Raw genomic sequence first — 21043 nt, forward strand, 5'->3', positions numbered from 1 at the left:
ACATTGTGACACCATTTACTAGAACCGATGGCTGCTCAGGCTTATCTCCTAACAACCCCACAAAGCAGAGTTCTGTGGTAATCCTATGTCAAGATGACCCCTTGCTACTTGTGCTTATTTCTCACTCATGGTGGGTTGTACTCCATAATCCCTCCAGTTCAGTCTTCTAACCACATCAGGACTTCCTGTAGCTGAAATTGAGTTTATATTTTTTTCAGTGCTCCAGTATACCCTGCTTAGGAAATGCTGCTTTAGTCACACAGCTAAGCCAGTGAGACCCTCCGTCAAGAAGCTGGATACTTGTCACAGCCCATCAATTGACAGTATGTTGTATATACACTTAGGTATAAATATATTAAAATATATGTAATTCGTATTTAATAATACACCTCATTCTCTTTTAGTGGTTCCATTTATCTTAAAAAATTTTTAATTGAGGTATCATTATGTGGATACAGTGAAGTACTAGAAATGTCCTAGATCTTGATCTTAGTACAAATATATATGTTCCTTTGTGTCTGACTTCTTTTGCTCGGCGTAATGGCTTTGAGATTCATCCACGTTGTTGTATACATCAGTAGTCTGTTCCTTTTTATTGCTGAGAAGTATTCCATTGTGTGAATATATTACAATTTGTTTGTGGACATTGGGCTGTTTCTAGTTTAGAGGTATTATGAATAATGCCGCTATGAATCCATACTCTTGTACTTATCTTTTGGTGAATGACATTTCTCTGTGGTATATATTCAAGAGTGGAATGGCTGGACCATAGGATAGGTGTATATTTAGCGCTAGTGTGTAATTTTAAAGAGTGACTGAGGTTTTTCCTTCATAAAGTCCCCGCAGGTACTGTTATATACAGACTCCCAGACTGGTTGGATTCTGCCTAAATGTCAGCCTATATTCTAGTGCTCTAGATGGGCCCAACCAGATCAGCAGCCCCCTTTACAGAATGCTGTCTAAATAAAGAGTTTTTCGGCCTTGTCTCTGCTATACAATTCATTGGCACTGTCTCATACTTTATGCCAAACATCATTTGACGTTTCATCAGACTGAATGCTCCTTAGAGCAGGTACACTGCCATCCCTGTAATCCCCCTTGCTTGGCATGCAATAGATAATTAATGCTTAAAGATAAATAATAATCATTACTTAGCCATTACTATGTGAGAAGTTATGTTAAAGCTCAGTGGCTTAAAACAACATTTGTTATCTCACAGCTGCTGTGGGTCAGAGATCCAAGAGCAGTTTAGCTGGGTGGTCTGGCTCCGAGTCTGTCATGAGATTACAATCAAGGTATTGGCCAGAGCTGCAGGCATCCAGTGGCTTGACTGGGGCCAGAGGATCCTCTCCCTAATTCACTCATTGCTGGCTGTTGGCTGGAGACCTGAAGCTAGCTTCCCCAGAGCGAGTGATTTGAGAGAAAACAAGCAGCCAGCTTGCTAGATCTTTATGATCTAGTCTTTGAAGTCACACATGGTCACTTCTGCTTTATTCTGTTCATTAGAAATGAGGCACTAGGTCCAGTCAGTACCCAAGAGAGGAGAATTAAGCTCCACCCCTCAAAGGGAGGAATATTAAAGAATTGGTAGACACATGCTAAAACCACCATCCCTGGGGCGCCTGGGTGGCACAGCGGTTAAGCGTCTGCCTTCGGCTCAGGGCGTGATCCTGGCGTTACGGGATCGAGCCCCACGTCAGGCTCTTCCACTATGAGCCTGCTTCTTCCTCTCCCACTCCCCCTGCTTGTGTTCCCTCTCTCGCTGGCTGTCTCTATCTCTGTCAAATAAATAAATAAAAATCTTTAAAAAAAAAAAAAAAAAAAACCACCATCCCTAATAATAGCTAACATTTGTTGAGCACTTACTATGCACTAGGTGCTATACTATGTACTTTACACAGAGTGTTTTGTTTAATCCTTACTACAACCCTACAAGGGAGATACTATCTTCAATTTTTCAGGCAGGAAACTGAGGTACTGAAATATGAAGGAATTTGCCCAACGTTCCACAGTAACTAACTGAGCTGGGATGGGATCCCAGTGATCAGATTCCCAGAGATCTTGCTGCTAACCACTAAGCAATACAACGAACCAGAGACAGTGGATGATTCTATGCATTTAGGGTTCTCAGATGGAGTGGTAGGCTGAACAGTGGACCCAAAAATATGTCCATGTCCTAATTTCTGGAACCTGTGAACATTACTTTATTTGGCAAAGGGTGTGATTAAGTGAAGGATCCTCAAGAGGAGGTGCTCACCCTGGATTATCCACGTAGGCCCTACATGCAATCACACACACCCTTTTAAAAGACAGCCACAGGGAGTTTTACACAGGCAGAGGAGGAGAAAACAGAGAGGAAAGGGTTGTGTGAAGACAGGGGCCCAGACTGGAGTGATGCAGACACAAGCCAAGGAATGCTGGCAGCCACCAGAAGCTGTAAGAGGCCAGGAACGCATCCCACCGCTACCCCACCAGGACCGACCCCCTACCCCTCACCCCCTTATGGCATCCAGAGGAACTGCAGCCAAGCTGACACCTTGATCTGGAACTTCTGGCCTCCAGAACTGTAAGAGCATAAATTGCTGTAGTTTTAAGCTGCCAAGTTTGTGGTACTTGGTTACAGCAGCCAGAGGAAACTAATACAGATATAAAGTGTGTCCTACCGCCCCGTTTGGTGTCACTCCTGATGGCTGGAATGGAGTATTCAGTCATTAGCATGGTTCTTGTCTTTGGATCAGCTTGGCAGCAGCTCAGCCTGAAAGCAGTAGAAAAATTAAAACCAGGTTAAAAGGAGAGGAAGAAAATTGTATAATAACCATTTATATTGTTATTACTGAACTTAAGTTTTACTCTGAGCTTCCTGGTAGCTGTGGCTAAAAGAGAATCTAGGTGGATTATATAACTTTCATTTTCTCATAAAAAGGACCCACATTTGTCCTTCAAAAAATACACATCTTTCCTTCATATTACATACTAAGAACAACTGAGCAAGGGTGTCTTCACCCACTGAACAAAGCAAGAGATAAAATATCAAGAGTGACTTCGAGGAGATCAAGGGACTATCCTCATGTGGAGGTTCTTGTGTAACCCCTGGTTGTGTAACCTAAAAACTCCAGTCTGACAGAGAAACACAGTTCACGCCACCCAGGCTGGCACCCAGGAATGACAGCTCATTTGCACACAGGGTGCCAAAGTTCACAAAGTGTGCTTACATTCATTATCCTGCATAGGCTCAAACGGCTCCTGAGAGCCAGGCAGGGCAAACTGTGTCATCTGCACTTTACAGATGGAGAAACCAAGGCCCAGAGAAGTGAGGAGATTAGATTGCTCCAAGGTCAAGAGGTGATGAGTGAAAGGGCTGGGTTTCAGTGAGGCTCCAAGAATAGGTTGCCAGCTTTACTTAGTCCAGACGCCACCTGCTGCTCTACAAAGATTTCATGCCCATCTGTCTTAACTCTCCAAGCACACTGACCCTTTGTGGAAAGGATCCTTCTCTCACACTTCTTGGGAAGCCCCCGGTACCTGCCCAGGGCTGGTTGGTGAAAGACCATACCTCACCCACCCGCCCCCCAGCCTGCCTGGCCCTTCAGATCAGGTCGTAAGCCGACTAAGAAGAGTCTCTTAAAGGAGAGGAGGTAAGGGGGTGCTGATTGTGGGGCTCAGAGCTAGCGTGAGGAAGAAAGATACAGGAGTGAGGGTGATGCCAGCCCAGCCGGGATGTGGCCTGGGCGCTGTCCGCCCTGCAGTGCTGACCGGCATCAGGTTACTGGGGAAAATGGGACCCCTGGGGGAGACAGGCTTGGGTCTTCTCCGCCTCCCACCCTTCACGTCTAGCGGCTGATAGTGTTGGAGTGATTTCATCACCTGAGGGACCGGGAGGAGAACGAGAGGGGCTGGCCACTTCTGCTCCCCTCCCTTGCTTTCTCCCTGCTCCATGCCCTTTGGTGCCTCTTTTTCCCCATTCATCCTCTTCCTCTTTCACCCCATTCCCATGTCCTCACCGTTCATTCCTCTGGAGTCACTTTCTTTCCACCCCTCCCCCATGCTTATCTGTTCTCTGTTTCTTCCATCCTTTCCTCACTCTGGAATGAGCAAACCGAAGCTCAAAGAGGTGAATGGACTTGCCCGTGGTCACACAGTAGGTTAGGTCCAGAGTGTGGCCCTGTGTTCCCCAGCCCTGTGTTCCCCTGGACCCGAGATGGGAGATTTTAACTGTCAAGCTCAGTCAAGGTTCAGGGGGGCTCGTGGAGCAGGCTGAGAGACACTCCCCCCAATGGCGGCAGGCTGGATAGCACGGGTTCCCAGCTGGGGAAGGAAAGCCAAGTTCCTTTCTCTGGGTAACAACAGAACTAATTCCATGGCTCAGGCTTATTTGCGTGCAATAGCTCCCCAAAGCCCGGGCAGCGGCAAGGGCTTATCACCTAGCCTCCTGAGCGATGTGCCTTAAGCCCCCTGCACTATGGGAGATTGGATGCTGAAGCCTGAAGGGCAGGCACAATAGCCACATCACTCAGCCAACCTTACCCTAATTCTACTTTTTGCCTAAGTGCAGGTGGAGGGCAAAGGTCTCTCTGTTTTTCTTATGGGAACCTCTTTGCCTAGCTAGCCCTGCACATGCAAAGAATGCCAAGGATTCCATTCTAAATCCCCTGGCTTTTATGGCTATTCTTCCATTAGACTGCAGGCTACAGAGCAAACTCCTCAGTCTGGCATTCAAGGCCTATAGTCTGCCCAACACCACTGATGTGACCTATCACAGAGACCCATGGGACCATGGGATAATTTCAGGGGGCACAAACAAAGCTTTATACTAGCTAATTCCCCTGAATTCTCCAGTTAGAAATTTGCTTCTTTAGCTCTAGACTACATTTTCTCTTTAAATGCAAGCATTGTTCCTGTCAGGGGTATCCATTAAGTCTCTTTCCATAGCTCAAACGTAGTGCCCTAATAATACCACTTGCTACTCATTTGCCCATATAGACCATGGCATTTCGTTCCTCCACACCTTTGTTCCTACTGCTTCCTCTGTCTGGAACCTTACTTCTTTCTTCATCCACTAACTACCAGGGATGCCTGGACTCAGCTGAAGTATCATCCCCTCTGGAGAACCTTCCTGAGTGCCTCCTTCCTCTCATAGCCTTCCCAGCATCCACATTGGACAAAGGGCCCTTTCACGGGTTTAACTTGACTATACAACTTATCTCACTGTACCGTAAGCCAGCACACTCTGCACTCCAGAGCAGAGATCAACGTTGTTCATCTCAGTCTTCTCCGGGCCTGAACACAGGGCCTGGCACACAGTAGGATCTCAATTTAAGGTGCTTGTTGAAATACTTCATCTCACTGAACCCTTGCTACAGCTCTGTGGGTTAGGCTTCTTAGGAATGGTGATTCTCCCATTTCACAGAAGTGGAAGTTGAGACATGGAGAGGCAAATTGCCATGTCCTGGGAACCCAGTGCTGAGAGGGGGCCAATGTTCTTATCTGTGTCTCCTGCCTCCTGGTCCAGCTGCTCATGTGCTGCCCTCCCAGACGTGCCCTAGAGGCCCAGGGCACAGGCGATGAGACAACACGGAGCAGAATGCAGTACCCCTGGGCACTGTGGGGCAAACACCTGTGCCAAACACCTCCAGCACAATCCCCTGTCACCACAGGGCAAAGCCTCAATTCTTCATCCTGGCCTCGGGGCCTCCCACAACCTTCCCCAAGCCCATCTCTCCAGCCTCATCCTTTACAATTACCTCTCAGATGCCCCTGCTGCCACCACACCTGCCTACTTATCCTTCTTTGGGCTCATCTGAGTTTTTAGGACCCTGTGCTCAGTACCCAAGCTCTGTGCCCATTATGTCCTGAGACCCTGTGTTCAGCACAATTTAATAAAGAGGTGGGGCAGGTGCTCACAGGAGTCTTCCGATGTCAGGGTGACAAGGCAGCATAGTGCTCAAAACAAGCAGATCAGTCAGTATTTCTGGGCTCATGGAATACCAGCATCCTAAGAGATGCTTCTAACTATGTCTCCACAAAAGAGCCACAGAGGCAATATAATAATGATCTTGCATGTAGTGAGTGCTTATATTTCAGGCATAGTGCAGAGCATTTTGCATGCAATGCTGCATTTCATCCCCACAACAATGCTAAAGCTGCAGATCAGAGACGTTAGTGAACTTCCCCATGGTCACACAGCTAGAAAGTAGCAGAACCAGGATTCAAAACCTAGCTCGTGCTCTCAGCCACTTTGTGAGCCTACTTTTGTCTGTCTACTGCATTGACCCTTGAAGAAATTCAAGGTGTAATTAACATGCATGTTAAACAACCTGAGGACTCTTATTTAAATTTAACTAAATATTGAAGGCTGGAACAACCCCCTCCTCACCACCACCTTTTGCTTTACTGAATTCTATTCAGTAAATGTGAATACTATTCACATCCCACGGAATGTCATGTTTCCCTAAACAGTTTGTAAAATGCTGTGCTAGAAAATATCCCCTCATGTTGTCCTAACAACCCAACAACATGGGATGGAGCTGTTGAAGGAACACTGGAGACCTCTGAGCAGAGCCACTTACTGTACAGATGGGGTTCTGAGGCCCAGACGGTGGCAAGTGCTCTCTGCACAGCCAATGAGGGCAGGGAGCAGATTTCTGACTCCCTCCTCAGGGCCAAGACAGGTCTTTAGTCAAGGCTGGGTGGTGGGGCTGGCAGTCTGAAAACCTCTCAGCAGGTGGAATTCACACACCTTCCTGTAGAGGCCGCACAGTCTTCAAAAAGATGGAAACTGCTGGAAGCAGCACCATATTATTGAAAAAGAGTCATAAGATCCGAGGACCACAAAGCAGGATGGTTCCACAGAGCGCATCAAATTTAACTCCACCAGTACAAAGGCACAAAGGCCCAGAGAGGGAACAGGACTTGTCCAAGGCCACACAGCAGGCTCAAAGCACAGCTGGAAATAGAATTCAACCCTCCTGCATCCTGCTCCAAGGCTCTTTCTGGCCTTTCCTGTAACTGCTGTTATATGTATCTATCTCTTCAGCCTGGCCAGAGACCCCTCAAGAGCAAAGACAGTGTCCAATTCATGCCTGATTTCCTGGCTACTGACATTTAGGGCTAAAGAAATAGTAACCAAATAAACAAATAAATAAAACAAATACTGGTAAATTTTTACCAAAAACACTATTTCTCAGCTTGATCATCTACATGGCTGAGATTAACTTTTGGCTGCTTCTGAAAATGAGTATATCCTCAAAGGATAAACATTTGCTATCAAAGAATAACAGCAACACTTATGCTTAACATATATGTGTATATATACGGATACACATAGCCCCCAAACACTGCTCTAAGCATTTTACCTACATTAATTTATTTAAATCTCACAGTGACCATCAAAGGTAGGTATTATTATTATTACTAACATCATCATCATCTCCATTTTGTAGATGAGAAGAAAAGTGTCACAAAGAGGTTTGGTAACTTGTGCGTCCCACAGCTAATAAACAATGCAATCAGGATTTGAACCCAGGCACTATAACCCCAAAAGCTATGTTCTTAACCACTATACTGTACTACCTCTCAAAGGCACTGTCTTTGCCGAACATGTCCAATGTGCCACACACTTTGTTGGTTTTTTTCAAAGATTTTATTTGACAGAGAGAGAGACAGCCAGCGAGAGAGGGAACACAAGCAGGGGGAGTGGGAGAGGAAGAAGCAGGCTCCCAGAGGAGCAGGGAGCCCAGTGCGGGGCTCGAACCCAGGACCCTGGAATCACAGCCTGAGCTGAAGCTGACGCTTGACGACTGAGCCCCCCAGGGACCCCACCATGCACTGTGTTAAAGCATCATTTACATTATCTGTAATACTCACAGCAAAGCCCTGAGATAAAGATTATTTTTCATTTTATGGCTGGAAAAATGGAGGCCCAAAGGTATGAAAGAACTTGGTTGTCTAAAGCCACACAGCTAGGAAGTGACAGACTTGGCATTTGAAGCCATCAATTCTAGTGATATGCCTGTAGTCATCTCTCATGGTTTATGACTAAACTGTCACAAGCAATTCAGTCAAAACTTAAGTAAAAGCCAATGCACGGTGTCATCTGCACAATATCATGTGAAATATTTTCTTTCCAATATAGAAATATCTTCCTTTTGTTGACTGGTTTTATTCCAAAGTTTATTCATTAAGTCATTTGTTCATTCAAGTACTTATTGGATCTCTCTCTCTCTCTCTCTCTCACTCTCTCTGACAGACAGACAGACAGACAGACACACACACACACACACACACACACACGAGATGCTAGCCAGCACCTCGTATGAGGGTTATAACAATAAACATGACAGACACTGCCCTACTAACCCTACCTTCATAAAACTTACATTCCAGTAAGACAAATCGTCATTGAAAAATTCTTTTCACAATTAATTAGCCACTTAAAATGGTGGTGATTCCTACAAAGAAGAGGTAGAGAGAACTATACTGTGATTGGCTTGCTCAGAGTAGAAAGTTCTGGTTAATCTGCTGCATGTTTTGAAAGCTATTATTAAAATTAAATTCCGTAGCTCCATATGGCAGTTATTAAAAAAAAAAAAAAAAAAGAACAGGCAGAGATAAGGTCTTGCTTATCTGAGAGAAATAAAAGGGAATCATTGGTCAACACATATCCCTGGAAAACAAGACTACTTAAAAGTAAATTAGAAGATAGTCAAGAGGAATTCAATAAGAATATCTTCTGAGTGGCTCCTATATGATGGAACTCTCTGGTGAGGGTGGGTTCCCACCAATGCCATTAAGGAGGAGTTATTATGCCAATTTAAAATGGAAAAACCAAAGATACAGAGAAGTTAACAATGCTGTAGAGATCAGTCTCATAGCTACCAAGTAGGACCAGGATTCCAGCGCAAATTGATGTGAGAGCAACACTAAGAATCTTTCCCTGAACTATACTGTATTTTCTTTTTTAATCTTAAAAGCTTATCAGCTAAGAGTTGAAACTTTGGACTCTGACATCATAGGTATGCGAAGTCTTCTTGTCAATACCAGCTCTCCTCCATGAGGCCCTGAAGAAGAAACATTACATTTTCTGGGAACCAAGAGGATCAAAATAAGAAGATCCCGCATGATGCAAACCACAGTTGTGGGGGGAATTGTTAATTACTGGAATGGTTGCATTCCTTTCCCCTGAGATATAGGCTTCTAGAACAAAAAGCTCCAATATTTTGTTTATGCAAATGGAGAAAGCAGTCTCCATCTCTCAAATAGGATGGCCCAAGTGGGGTCTTTTCTCTGCTTTTCTATGACTTAAGCAAACATTTTCCTTTTCTAAGGCAATTCCACTTCTTGGTGCAGCCAAAACCTTGCCCAAAGTTCCTGGCCCCAATTTCAGGAGCAAAACCATTTCCTACTAATCCAGTTTTCTCACAGTTTGAAAGGGACAATGGAGCTTCACTTTTTGTTTGAAGAAAAAAAGGGCTCATCTTCTGGCGTAGCGACAATCTTCATCTGATTACCCACATGGGTCTGACCCCACAAATGCCTCTTCCTATCAGCGACGGACACTTCAGAGCATTTTCCAACACTGAGAATGAATTCAACTCTGGAATAGGTAAGTGTAGACTGTGCCTTGGCCAGGGTGCCTTCCTGGAAGCCTACTGCTCCCACCGGCCCCAGCTGGCCCGGCCATGGGGGTCAGGGAACTTGAGTGTCCAGTGAGCTGCTCCTCCTGAAACAGACATTCTGCCTCCTTGAGAGTGAACAGGGAAGAGGGCACCTGGACAGGCATGTACGAACAGCCCTCCTTCCTAAGGAGCTTGCCTTTCAGGTTTCCTAAGAGCTGATGTGCCCATGGATTCTATAATGAGAAGGGATTTGTTTGTTGAAGGATCTTTTCAGCTTTATTGCTTAACTCAAAGGTGAGAAGGGGGTGGGGGCAAGATGAGAATTATTCTCCTTTGCTTTCCTTTGCCTTCCCAAATAGTCCAAATTTAAGCTTTGTTGGCAGCTGCCCTGAAATAGCAGCCAAGATAGTTTTAAGGATGGAAAGACAAAAGCCCTAGTCCCAGGCTGGCCCCCTAACCTGTCTGACCAGGGGCAAACCCTTCCCTTTCTATGGGCTAGAGTCCTCCCATGTTTTCAATGAAAAGGTGGGTACTATCATCTGTGTCTCGGTTCCCTCATCTGTACAATGGGCATTGCAGTGAATATCTGACTTCACCTTCTTGGTTATTAGAAGGGCCAATGTGGACTAATATCAAGTAAACCAGATCTGAGACCTTGAAGGCTTAATTTTGACAGCGGATATTTTTACAGCAGGGGTGAGTTCTCATTGGCTTTGAGAGTTCCTTGATGGGGACTATCAACATCTTTGTGCAACAAATATACTTTATTTTGTTTTATAACTTTCTTGTTTTGGAAAACTTTTTTAAAAGATTTTATTTATTTACTTACTTGAGCAAGAGAGAAGGAGCAGTGGGGGAGGGACAGAGAGAGAGAGAGAGAGAGAGAGAGAAGCAGACTCCCCGCTGAGCAGAAAGCCCGATGCAGGACTCGATCCCAGAACCCTGGGATCATGACCTGAGCTGAAGGCAGACGCTCAACCAACTGAGCCACCCAGGTGCCCCAATTTGGGAAAACTTCTGATTTACAGAAGAGTTGCAAAAGATAGAACAGACCGTTCATCCAACTTTCCCTGATATTAGCATCTTAAGTAACTACTGTACAATTATCAAAGCTAAGAAATTAACAGTGGCACAAAACTGTTCATTAAACTACAAACTTCACTGAGATGTCACCAATTTTTCCACTTATTTTGTTGTTATTCCAAAATCCAATACAAGGTCGCACATTACGTTTAGTCACCATACCTCCTTACTCTACTCCAACCTGTGACAGTTTCTCAGTCTTCCCTTTAATCTTTTTTTCATTACCTTGACATTTTTGGAGAGCACTGCTCAGATATTTTGTAGAATATCCTCAACTTGGGTTCGTCTGATGTTTTCTCATGACATGAAGAACCAATGCATTTTTCAGAAGAATGTCACACAGATGAAGTTCCCTCCTCATTGCATCATAAGAGGTATGACATAAAATAATGTTATTACTCTTCAGGTTAGATTTGATCACTTGGTAAAGGTAGTGCCTGCCAGGATGCTCCACTATAACATTACTATTTTCCTCTTTCCATACTCTGCTCGGAAAAGAAAATGACTGAGTTCAGCCTGCACTACACTCAAGAGTTCAAGGGGTAAGGAATTCAGTCCGTCCTCCGGAGGGAGGAATAGCAAAGGCTTTGTGGACCTATGTAGAAACTACATTTGGGGAGAGGTCTCTTGAGGCTGTACAAATACACTGTTTCTCCTTAAAGTTTTGTCCACTGATTTTATCATAATCAGTGGATCTTGCAATTATTACCATGGTGTTCTAAAGGTGATTTTCTATTTCCCTCATTCCTTCTATATCTATTATTTGGAATTATTTCATAAGGAAGATTTGGCTCTTCTTCCTTGTTCATTTATTTATTTACATCAATGTGGACTCATGGATATTTATTTTTTTATCCTTTAAGTTATAATCCAGTATTGTGTGTCTTTAGCCACTGGAAGCTCTTTTGCGTTGACTCTTGTCATTTTGACATGTCCCATCTTTTTTTTTTTAATACTTCCTTACTTTCTGGCACTACTTTAGGCTTTAGGATCATCTTGTATTTTCCCTGACTCAGTCCTAGAACTGGCTGTTTCTCCAGGGGAACTTGGCTCCTTTTATTGGAGAATGGCATCTAGGAACCAAGGTCTGGACTGAGTGTGCTCAGGGCTACTGGGATGTCACTGCTTCGAGGCCCCCTCAGCAGACAGAACTGGGAAACAGAGATGTGTGCTAACCCATGTGTACACGCACACCTACATGTGTTCCTCTATCCATCTTGTATATGTATTAAAATAGGCATAAATTCATAGTGATACCTTCAACTCTAAGCTACTCCCACAGGGTTCAGTCTAATCTTCCCCATGTTCATGTGTGATTTCCTTCTCTGAAGTGAGAAACCTGGCTCCTATTAACTACATAACCATGCTAAACCTTCATATATATGTAGCTCCTGAAGGCTAACTTCTACTTCTACATATTTACCAATTAGAATAGTGTTTATAAACAGTTGTTTTTGTCTTTAGGCAAAGATAGTTCTTTTTTTTTTTTTTTTAAGATTTTACTGATTTATTTGTCAGAGAGCAAGCACAAGCAGGGGGAGTGGCAGGCAAAGGGAGAAGCAGGCTCCCCACTGAGGACCCTGAGATCATGACCTGAGCCGAAGGCAAACACTTAACTGTACCCCAGTACAGGCACCCCAGTAATTCTTAACATTTAAAAGAAGGTCTGGATTCAAATGCCAGCTCTGCCACTCATTGGCTGTGTTGATGTAAGACACTCACTTAACCTCTCTTTCATCTGTTTACTCATCCACAAAACCAGAATGATAACCTCTGTCCTACCTGCTTCATTGCCCTAATGGGAAGAAAAGAATTAGAGGAGATAGAGAGAGCGAGAGAGAGAAATAGAGAGAGAGAGAGAATGTGTATGTGTGTGTAGGGGCTGACAAATCATCTAGCCCTCCTCAACTGTCTGAAGTTATCATAACATCATTGTCCCTGTGCTCCAGGCTTGGGCCCTGCAGGTGGCAGCTCCTGTCTGCTGAGTCTTGTCCTGCTCTAAGGCACATACAAGAGTCACAAGCATCCACTCCTTTCTGCATCCAATTCAGTGAGTCTGATCCAGGCCAAGCTGGGAGGGAGCCTAGTCTCTGGCTACTAAATAAACACGGACACTAAGAGCATCTGAGCTCTTAGAGGCTCTCACAACCTGCTGGGGCATTTCAGCCCAGCTAACCTGACCAGAGCCAAAGCTCTGCACTGGCTTTTGCCCTCAGCTGCCTCTTCTTCCACAAGCAGCAGCCCGCTGGCAGGGGAGGGAGGAGGGTCCCTCCCTTTGTTGGGAAGATCCCCAGTATCCTGAGATGGGAAGCCTTGCTCTCATTTTGTTTTGTAGATGGGCAGGGCCCCTTCCCTTCTCTAGTCCTCAGTTTTCCTATCTGTAAAATGAGGATGTTGGATTAGGTCAAAAGTCACAAACTCGCAGCTAGATGCAGAAGATGTGTTGTATTTGGCCCACAGGGCACTTTCAGTATTTTTAAAAAAATAGTCCTTACTTTTAGAGCAGTTTTAGGTTTACAGAAAATTGAGTGGAAAATAGAGTTCCCATATGCCTCCTCTCCCTACTGGGAGTTTCTTCTATTCAACAGTTTCTTCTATTATTGACATCATGTGTTAATACAGTACTTCTGTTGCAACTAATGAAACAACATATTCCTATTATTATGGATTAAAACCCATAATTCATATTAGGGTTCAGTCTTTGTACAGTTCTATGGGTTGCAACAGATGTATAATGTCATGTATTCACCATTAGAGCAGCACAGAAATAGTTTCATTGCCCGAAAAAAGTCCCTGTGTTTCATCTATTCATACTCTCCCCTTCCCCCAACCCTCTGGCAACCACTGATCTTCTCATTGTCTATAAAGTTTTGTCTTTTCTAGAATATCATATGCTTGGAATCATACAGTATGTAACCTTTCAGACTGGCTTCTTTCACTCTGCAATATGCACTTAAGTTTCCCCATGTCTTGTCATGACTTGCTAGTGTGTATCTCTTAACTTCTGAGTAAGATTCCATTGTATGGATATACCACAGTTTCTTTAGCCATTTACCATTATGATTTTAAGCTAGAATTATTTGCCAATAGTTAAGAATGAAAAGCATTATATTGAAATCCATATTTTCAGCTTCTCTTGAAAATGAGAAGCTGTGGCAACACTGGGTCTACCTTTCCAGATGGCAACAAGTAGGTGGAATTGGACAGTAGCAGGACTCTCTGGATGGGGCACGGTGACCTGCTCACGACAGTCCCCTCCTGTCCTCATGTGACCTGCCAGGTCCTGTTAAGCATTCAGACCAAGCTTTGCATCTTGTTAGTAGAGTGGCCTCAGGCAAATGTGCTGTTTCCCATGTACCCCCTCCTATCCCTTGATCCTGTCCCAGTCCTTCTCTGTCCTGCTCTGTGTCCTGAGAGGCTGACCCTGCAGACTGCATTTCCCAGGCTCCCTTGCTGGCTGGCTTCCAGGGGGTTTGGCTGCACGAGGCATCGCGTGAGAGCAGAGGGTGAGAGGAGAGCATGACCACTCTGGAGTTCCATCATGCTCCCCTATTTGGGCACCTACCGGTGGCGAGCACCTGCAGCTCTTCAAAACTATGGCTCCTGCAGGGTGACTCTCCCCCACAGTCCCAATCCTCCCTGGACACTGGTAACTCCACACCCTCTCTTTGCCCCTTGCCGCTGTGGCTAGCCTCTGGGTTTCTCAACATCTCTTGTTTATCCCCTTAACGCTCTTACTCCCCTGCAAATAGTCCCTTCATTGAAGTCTCTCTATTTGAACTAGACTGCTTGATTCTGTTTCCTGCTGAGATGGACACAGCAAGTTGATTATTTTCTCTGGGCCTCGGCTTCCTCACCTGAAGGTGAGCAATGGGTATCATGTTAGTAATACCTACTTAATAAGGACGATGCGACGATTAAATGAGAAAATGAACATGTGATACCTAGCACAGTGCCTGGTATATGTAAGTGCTCTGTGAATGCCCATTATTATTACTATCATTGCTATCTTCAGAATTCATGGCCCTGCAGCTTCATGACCTCTACAGGCATTTCAGCATGGACAGAATAGGAATGGGTAACTCACTACACAAAAAATAAATCTGCTACTAAATCACTAGAGATTCTTGTAATCTTTTGACCCCAAGGTAGAGTTGACGCTTGGACAATGTAAGTTGTCCTTATCTCTTGCCTTATGTGTCGGCAGCCATGTGGCACTCTCATTCTGCTTATAGATAACAGCCAACATTTATGGAGCCCTTTCTCTGTACCAGATAATCCCAGTCTTTATATGTGAAATTACATAACCACCGAACAAGTGCCTCCACAGATGAGACATGACGTTCTGAGACACAAAGTGACTTGTCCTAGGTCATACAGTCAGTAGGTTGTCGAACTGGGACTGAACTCAGGTCTCCTGCACTTCCCACTACACGCCCTACCCCTTCATGGGCGAGGACTATGCCACACTGACACCCAGCACTCTCCTCACCACAAAAATCTTCTCATTTCTAAACAGAAGTTTCATTTGGTGTTACAAATCCCCCGATCACGTTAGCAAGGATCTTGAGAAATGTTAAGTGATATTACTGAGGGTGGGGTCAAAGCCCACCCTCGACTACCCCCTTTCCTTGCCAGGCTCCAACAAACAGCTCCCTCCCTTCACTTCCTGATGCTGACCAGGCTCATGGAGCCTGCACCCAGGTTGATGTCTGATGTGTCTCCTTGTGAGACAGGAAAGACCCAACCAGCTTGAGGAGCCCAGTGGGAAGGGAGCAAAAAGTGAGGCTCAGACAAAAAATCAAATCCCTCTGTTCAAACATCAGTACAACAAATATTTGTGGAGTAAAGGAAAGCAGGGATGAACAAGTCAGTCAATCCACCAGAGCAGCAGAGCTGGGGAATCAGCAGGGTCTGGACCCACGTCCTGCTTCCCACCACTTCAGTCTCCTTGCCAGTGGACTGCGCTACTGCCCGCCTGTCTTTTGGAAGTTGAATTGAAGACTGAAGGACATCACATGCACATAGTACCCAGCACCCAATGGGCCCTCAGTGATGGCAGACTCTGCCCCTCTGCCTGGTTTTACATCCCCTCCACATGTTCTCTGCCTTTTCTCATCCCTCTGGAAACTTATTCTGGGTAATTATAGCAATGGTAGCTAAGGATTATTATATTTGGGATTTTTAGAAAGCAAAAGGCCCAGAAACCTCAAGTTCTAAATCCTTGGATATATATCTGTGTGTCTTAGCATTCAATGCATTGTTGTGAATGTGGTAGGGACTTACAAAATATTACTTGATTTAATGATTTTAAGTGTAGATACTTAAAGCTGGGATCACTGTCACCTCCCTCATACTTACTAGGCACTTTGACATTTATGACATCTCCAGAACCCCCAACCACCTAGGAGGTGGGCTGGAAAGTATACACTATCCCCATTTTATGGAAGGAAAAACAAGTCTCTGTGAGGTTAGGCAACTTGCCAAAGGTCACAGAAGTCTCCTGATTCAGAATCCAGTGGTCTTTATATTCTCATGAGCCGCCTGCTTATCTGTGCTTGGGAAGGAAGGGGAATCTTTGAACTTGACTCCCAGTGATGTATGTCTCAATCTCAGAAGCTAAGTTCCGGCGAGGGGAAGCACCTTGCCCAGGACACACCACCATGGGAACCAAAGTTGAGACAAAATTCACATTTTCTAACTCTTTCCTTTGGGCTCTTCTCATTGTTCTACGTACCTTAGATTCCAAAGGAAGTAGACATAAGGCAGGGAGTACTCATGACTAACAAAATGAGACATATACTATAGGTCCTCAGATCCCCAGTAAATCAAATGCCCCCGGAGAGCAACCAGGAGAAGAGTCTCCAGACCAGTGCTCCACTGGCCTGAAGGACCCAAGGCTGAGATGTCTCCCAGGAGGCTGGCCTAGCTGCCCAAGAGCTCAGAAATGGCATCCAAGCCGCACAGCCCCTGGGTGAAGCCAAGCATGGGGATCCCAGGGCACCTGGCTGAACACAACACCCTCTCCAGCACTGCTCTTGACCTAGACGTCACAGGTGAGTGGATACCCAAGCAGGTACTGAGAAAGAGAGGTGGCCAGGGCTCCAGAGGACACTTGACTTCTCTCTCAGTGCAGCCAGGGACATGCTCCAGTGACGCCCATGGCCACTTCCTCCAAGGGCACACTGTCTCTCTGGAGCCTGCCTTTGACCCTGCCCAAAGGACCAATGGGAAATAGTCAAGCGGTCTTTCTCTGACCTGAGCAGCCAGAGACAGCTGGGTGAATAGAGTTGTGGAAAATTCATGTGCTTACTTACTCATCAAATAGTTGCCAACTACCTGCTCTCTGTCAGACTGCACTGCAAACTAGGGATTCCATAGTAAATTGGGCACAATGTTCACCCTTGACAATCTGTAAGATTTGTACCCAAGTAACCAAAACACAAAGCAGAGAGTGGTAGGGCCCTAGAAGAAGGGCTCCAGAGTCATGCTGCCTGACCCAACCTCAGTCTAGTCCTATGATGCTGGGTGACCCTGAGCAAGTGGCTTACCCTCTCCAATCTCGGTGTCCCTCCCCCACAAGCTACTCTAAAAATGAAATAAGACAGTGGCTTGGAAGTACTTTCCACAGAAGCTGAACAGGCAGAGATTATGACAAGTGTTTCCTATTTTCATCACTAACGTAGATGCCATGTAGTTAGCACCTTCTAAGTACCAACTGTCTGCTCAGCATCACATGTCATTACTCCCACAACCATGGTGCAGCTATGTTATCTCTATTTTACAGATGAGAAATGGAGGCTCAAAGAGGGGTAGTGACTTATCCATGGTCACACAGACTGTAAGTGACAGAGCTGGAATTGGGACGCAGGTCATTTGAGATCCCAGAGCCTATGTTCTCTCTGGACTGCCTCCCATGGCTTCCCTCTTCCTCTTTGGCCTTTCATTCAGCAGTGATTTATGGAACCCTTTCAATGTGCTATGCTCCAAAGGTACAGAGAGGAGCAAAACAGACATGGAGTCTTCCCTCTCAGCCTCAAAGTCTAGTGAGGAGTGAAGCAAGGAAGAATAATTATGAGCATAACAGCTGTAGCCAAAGGAGAGGTCAGAACCCCACGGGGGTGTGAAGCTTGTCTGGGAATCAAGCAAGGCCTTCTAGGGAAAGTAACCTTTGAGATAAAATCTGAGGGCTGACTGAGTTGGCCAGACAAGGAATCAGAGGGAGGGGACAGCATGAAATCTGGAGCCACAGATGATCAAGAAACAGAACAGAATGTACTGTTCAAAGAACTGAAAGAGACTGGGAGTAAAGCCACAGGAGGAAGCAGTGCAGGGATGGGCTGGAGAGGGAGGCAGGAGCCTTGTAACACATGCCACAGAATTTGGACTTGATCCTGAGGGCCATTGAGAGTTGAGTTCCTACGCCCTCATATCCCTCATTTTATGTCTTGTGGCTTCCTCATCTGCCCTCTGACTGGCTGACTCAGGAGCTGAGGAGTGAGTAGGGACAGGGGCCAGCAGAGCTGTGAATGACCACATAAGCTGAGGCCGGGGCAGAGCTGCCTACAGGACAGGGAAGGGCTAGGGCAGGGCAGCACCAGGGACAGCTCTCAGTAGCTCTCAGGACTCTGGGGCAAAGAGCCTTCACTCTCACTCTCTCATTCATTCATTCATTCTATAAGTATTTGTTGAGCACCCTACTAAGAGGACACTGTTCTGGGCACTGGAGGATACAGCAGAAAACTAAACAGATGAAATTCCTCGTCCTCCTTGAAATCACCTTCTTTCTAGTAGAGGAAGACAGAAAATAATCACAACAAATAAGACAACCGTTAGAAGGTGGCCTGTGTATGGAAAGAACAAAGCAAGGAAGGGGACCAGGGCGCAAGCAAGAAGGGGAGCGGTTATAATTTTAAATAGGATGATCAGAGAAGGCTTTACCACAAAAGTGATATCTGGGCAAAGACATGAATGAGGGGAAGGAAGAGTCAAGGGCACCCACAGGAAAGAGTGTTTCAGGCAGAAGGCAGAACAAGTGCAAAGTCCCTGGAGGAGGACAACGCCACGAATGTCAGAAGCTCTGTGAGGAGGCTGGGGTGGGTGAGTAGGAGTGAATGATTTCAGGAAGATGGCAGGGAGGAAGTCAGAACAGAGACAGCCATTGTAAGGACTTGGCTTTTACTCTAGGTGAGGAGCCATTAGGGAATTCTGGGCATAGAAGTGACTGTTTTTTGTTTTTGTTTTTGTTTTTGTCCTAGGAGAGAGAGCGGTGGGGGAAGGGGCAGAGGGAGAGGGAGAGAGAGAATCTTAAGCAGACTCCATGCCCAGCGTGGAGCCCAATACGGGGCTTGAATTCGTGACCCCGAGATCATGACCTGAGATGAAATCAAAAGGTGGATGCTCAACTGACTGAGCCACCCAGGCCCTAGCCATGACATTATTTGATTTGTATTCCACAGGATAGCTTTGACTGCTTGGGTAGATATTAGATTGTAGGGGTAAGAATGAAGCAGAGAGAACTGTTAGGAGGCTAGAGCTACTTCAGATAAGATTAAACTAACAAAGCTGTGTTTAGTATAGAAAGGGTTAACAATACCAGCAAAAGAGCAACCAAGGCTATCACTGGGGCCAAGGTGAGGCCAGAATAGAGAGGAACAGAGAGAGTCCCACCCCTGGGTCCCAGATGAGAGGCTCAGCTCCTAAGAGAGTCTGGGAAACTGGGAAACTCAAAGGGGAAGGCAGGCACAAAGGAGTCCATGCCCTTAGGGGGAAACCCTCACTCTATCCTGACTTACAAAACCTGCTTTCTCTATCTCCTTCTTCCCTGGCTCCTGACTGTTGCATGAATCCCTTGCATTGAGTCTTGCTTCCTTCAACCATCCTTCATGTTGCCCCCAGAGTGGTCTTCCAAAATGCATCCTGGACACTGCCATTCCATTATGCAAATACCTTCCATGGCTCCCTTTGTCTAGGGTCAAGGTCATACCTCCAGTTCCCCTATGAACTGGCACCACCCTAACCTTCCAGGTTCACTCTATTTCCCACCACATATTCAATGTTCCAGTCATATTTAACTCCCTGCCTTTTCCCAAACAGGCCTCAAGTTTTCTCTGCCTTTGCTTATGATGTTTACTCCAGTTGATACATTTCCATCATGGAGGGCTCTAGGAAGCCTTCCCAAGCTGGATGAGACTACTCCCTCCTAAGAATTCATACAGCCCAAGGGACAGCTACTTCTTTTCTACCAAAAGCCCAGAGAAGGGGAGTAGTGAAGGACGGCTGAGTGAGTCTATAGCCAGCACTCCGGAGCAGGAGGGCCAGTGTGTGAATCCTGAGGCTTCCACCCATGAAAGAGGAGGGCCAAGTATGCCAGGCTAATCTGAGGCATATTTGGCCATGATCCTTCAAGGCACAGTGAGGACGGGGCCTCTATAGACTATGAAACAAGAATGCCTTTGAGCAAACCACTCTCCCAGCAAGGCAGAGAGGGAAGCCCCCGCCAGTAAGCACCTGCTGTGTTCTAGGCACTTTACCTACATTGTGTCCACTCCTCTCAGCAATGCTGTAACATGCGAGTTATTATCTCTGCTTTTCAGACAAGGATAATGAAGTTCAGAGAGATGATGCTACCTGTCTGAAGTCACCTGTCTAATGGTAGTGGAGCTGAAATTTGAACATAGTTCTCTCTGATGACTTCAGTCTCTGCTGTGGCAGGGCTTTGTGGGACAGGTGGTGTTTGCCCTGGCTTTAAAAGCGAGGTAGACTTGGTCAACTAATCTTTAACAAAGCAGGAAAGAATATCCAAAGGAAAAAAGACAGTCTCTTCAACAAACGGTGTTGGGGAAATTGGACAGCCACATGCAGAAGAACGAAACTGGACCGCTTTCTCACACCATACACAAAAATAAATTCAAAATGGACGGAAGACCTAAATGTGAGACAGGAATCTCTCAAAATCCTAGAGGAGAACAGAGGCAGCAACCCCTTTGACCTCGGCCTCAGCAACTTCTTGCTAGACATGTCTCCAAAGGCAAGGGAAACAAAAGCAAAAATGAACTATTGGGACTTTGTCAAGATAAAAAGCTTTTGCACAGCAGAGGAAACAATTAACAAAACGAAAAGGCAACCTACAGAATGGGAGAAGATATTTGCAATTGACATAGCAGATAAAGGGCTAGTATCCAAAATCTATAAAGAACTCATCAGACTCAACACCGAAAGACCAAAAAATCCAGTCAAGAAATGGGCAGAAGACACGAACAGACATTTCTCCAAAGAAGGGATCCAAATGGCCAACAGACACATGAAAAGATGCTCAACATCACTGGGCATCAGGGAAATACAAA

The 21043-nt window shown here is 45.5% G+C and overlaps 1 long non-coding RNA gene across 3 annotated transcripts in view; it reads right to left on the reverse strand.

Moving 5' to 3' along the window:
* Positions 1 to 21043, reverse strand: part of LOC113260422 (uncharacterized) — a 92874-nt gene that overhangs the window by 36304 nt on the left and 35527 nt on the right. For all 3 annotated transcript variants that reach the window (XR_003317951.4, XR_006410302.3, XR_006410301.3), the window contains exon 3: positions 2664 to 2755. This is a non-coding gene — a long non-coding RNA (uncharacterized LOC113260422). The remainder of the gene's footprint in view (positions 1 to 2663; positions 2756 to 21043) is intronic.

This window comes from Ursus arctos, unplaced genomic scaffold (assembly GCF_023065955.2).
Source record: "Ursus arctos isolate Adak ecotype North America unplaced genomic scaffold, UrsArc2.0 scaffold_18, whole genome shotgun sequence".
NCBI classification, from domain to species: domain Eukaryota; kingdom Metazoa; phylum Chordata; class Mammalia; order Carnivora; family Ursidae; genus Ursus; species Ursus arctos.